The sequence below is a fragment of the Pinus tabuliformis genome, chromosome 5_2, assembly GCF_031772625.1.
Source record: "Pinus tabuliformis cultivar Carrire ecotype Pingquan chromosome 5_2, CPIR1, whole genome shotgun sequence".
NCBI lineage: Eukaryota > Viridiplantae > Streptophyta > Pinopsida > Pinales > Pinaceae > Pinus > Pinus tabuliformis.
This window is the reverse complement of record NC_142306.1, coordinates 488,242,233-488,245,424: the sequence shown is the minus strand read 5'-3', so window position 1 is coordinate 488,245,424 and position 3,192 is coordinate 488,242,233. Positions and strand designations below refer to the sequence as shown.

General features: G+C 35.5%; 2 non-coding genes across 2 annotated transcripts; both read right to left on the bottom strand.

Annotated features, from left to right (window-relative positions):
- Positions 1 to 458: 458 nt before the first annotated feature.
- LOC149159830 (small nucleolar RNA Z266) lies at positions 459 to 559 on the bottom strand. Its single transcript, XR_016262158.1, has one exon. It is a non-coding gene; the product is annotated as a small nucleolar RNA Z266 (small nucleolar RNA).
- Positions 560 to 984: 425 nt separating this feature from the next.
- Positions 985 to 1,082, bottom strand: LOC149159829 (small nucleolar RNA Z266). Its single transcript, XR_016262159.1, has one exon. It is a non-coding gene; the product is annotated as a small nucleolar RNA Z266 (small nucleolar RNA).
- Between the last annotated feature and the right edge of the window lie 2,110 nt (positions 1,083 to 3,192).

Below are 3,192 nucleotides of genomic sequence, written 5' to 3'. Positions count from 1 at the left end.
TGGTAAACTAAACATAACCAGAAAGTACGAGTAATTGCTAGTTTTAACACTAGGAAATGGAAAATCCATCTCAAACATATAATACTCCATGTATGGTCAAACTACACAACAACAACAGGCAATAACTCACCCTATTATTACAAGTGTAACACTTTTAAAGAAGAGCATCAAGTCGGAAAAGCTGATGCTACATGCATGAAGAATAAGAGGGCTCAGAGGAACCTCTTACAAGCCCTGGCACCATTTTCGCACGGTTATGAGCCGCATATAATACCTTCCATCCACTGAGAGCTTAGGAAGGCAGCATTAAGGACTCAAATAAGCTATTAGAAAGCAATATTTAAAATAATGGGAAACACCCTTTATAGCACATTTACCAATATTTCATAAACGTTAATTTGAAAGGAGATCTTTCTTTCACTTGGCAAACTAAACCTAAAACTGGTGAATTTTAAAAGTATCAGCAAGTCAGACTAATTGTAAATGCCTCAAAATTTTAACGCTCAGAAATGGAAAATCCATCTCAGACATCTAATTGAATCATCACACTTGCTGGACATTAAGAGCTGCCTGGTACAACCAAAAAAATACTGATGCGGGTAGAACCATGACAAAACACAAAATACTGACAAGAAAATTCAAAACCTAGCGTTGCAGAAAGACCTAGAATCCAAACGATGACGCCCTTACGAATACACCCTCGATCTCCGAAAATGAGAAAAGATACACCGATTATGCAGGCAGGAGCTTTGAAACCCTCGATCTCATAACAATGAGGTTATGAGCCGAATAAAACACCCTCCATCCACTGAGAGCTTAGAAAGGCACCCTTAAGGACTATACTAAGCCATTAGAAATCATATTTTAAAATTATGGGAAACGCCCTTTGTAAGATATTTACCAACATTTCCTAAACGCTAATTTGAAAGGAGATCTTTCTTTCACTTGGCAAACTAAACCTAACCCTAGTAAATTTTAAAAGTAGCAACAAGTCAGAATAATTGTAAATGCCTCAAAATTTTAACGCTCAGAAATGGAAAATCCATCTCAGACATCTAATTGAATCATCACACTTGCTGGACACATTAGAGAGCTGCCTGGTACAACCAAAAAACTACTGATGCGGGTAGAACCACGACAGAACACAAAATATAGACGAGAAAATTCAAAACCTGGCGTTCCAGGAGGACCTAGAATCTAAACGATGACGCCCTTCAGAATATATCGTCGATCTCCACAAATGAGAAGAGATACACCAGTTTATGTAGGCAGAAGCTTTGAAACCCTCGATCTCATAACAACGAGATAGGATACACCGGCTTATGTAGGCCGCAGCTTTGAAACCCTAGCTTCATGTTCGCGACGCCGTGAACTGATTTCAAAAAGGGATACACCCGCTGATGTATGCCGGAGCTATGAAACCCTAGCTTTATGTTCGAAACCCCGTGAACGGATTCCAAAAATTTTATTTTACAAAAAATTATCCCACTTTTGACGGTTTAGGTGGCACGTTCTATGAAGTTACAAATCTCATGGACAACTTTTAAAACTAAGAATTTGTTTACAAAAGTACATAATAGGTTGAGATGTTTGAAATGTTTTATTCCGTTTTGGTTTGACATAATTAATTATAATATAAACCGATTAAAAATAATAATAATCCTCTCGTACAAATATTTTGACCAATAGTTTTTCATGACTCTTCATTGTTTATTTATCAATAAAGAACTTTGAGGTTTTATTCAGCCTCATATCGAGGCAAACACCCACATTCTATGCCATATTTCTCAAGTTAAGGAGCACCACATTTTGTGCCATATTTCTCAAGTTAAAGAGCACCACATTTTGTGCCATATTTCTCAAGTTAACGAGCACATTTTATGGGTCATCTTTGTGGAATGAAATAATGCTAGAAATAAAGTTAACCTCAGTTATTTAATATTAAATGTTTACATACATACATTTTCCATTCAACTAAATCATTCATATGATTGTTGACCTTTGACATTTGAGCTTTTACCATCATTGTTTCATATCTTCAAAACCTGTGGTAGGCAAATTTTCATATCAAATTTTCATATCTTCAAAACTTGTGGTAGGCAATACAATTTAGAAAACTCGTGGTAAGTGAGTACAACTTAGAGCTTTAATGTTTTAGCCCTCTATTTCATCTTGGCTTCAAAATATCTCCCAGTTTAAAATAATTAACCCCATAATGTTGGAGTGATGATGTATCTCTTGGCTTAAAAGCATCTCTCGTTCAAAATAATCAGTTGCATAGCCCATAGTGTTGGAGTGACAATGCATTTTATAGTCATGTATGTTGGTGGTATGACATGAATGCACAAATAACCCTACATAGAACATTAACAGTAACATTTCAAAATTTCCATTTTGAAACAACTTTCAAAATTTTATAATCATTTCTTACAATAATAAATAATCATAGAAAGACAATTGCAATGCCTAATGGTAAAATACTTGGATGCATGCATTGAGATTCCCTTTTGTTGAGTCAGTGCTTAAGAACAGAGACATTTTGGGCTTCCTCGTCGCTTGAGTTTTCTTGGGGAAACAAAAGGCAAGGAGGTGTGAGGGCTTGATATTGGACTATCCTTCATTATCTCATTGAACTCTAAACTAGATCTTACAATCTAAATTGTATCAAAATTGTGATTGGTCCTGCACTTTGAAAGGTAGTTAGTGATTAAAATCAGATTTACAAACATTCAAATGTAGTTTTCACTTAAGTTTTATTGATGACATAATGTTTCCCTTCAGTTTTATTAAAAAAATCTCCAATTACAACTTTTAATGGGATGTTTAATTCATCTCATGTGAATAAAACAGAGAGTTACCTAATCATAGAGAAGATAGTGGAAAATTTGTAATTGTTCATTGTTCAATGCTTCATCCATGAGCTTTCGCTTTGCCCAAAGCACTCACTTGATTGTTTAAGATGGCCTCACTTGCTTGCTAAAGATGGCATCAAACTTGGTAGGATCCTCAAACAAAGTCAATGCTTGAGAACCAAGACATTTGGAGCTTCCTCATCACTTGAATTGGCTTGGCAAAACTAAGGGCAAGGACATGTGAGAGGTAAATATTGGAATATCCTTCACTGGCTCATTGCACTTTGAACCATATCCTATAGTCTACACTATATCATAATTCTACAATATGGACTATATC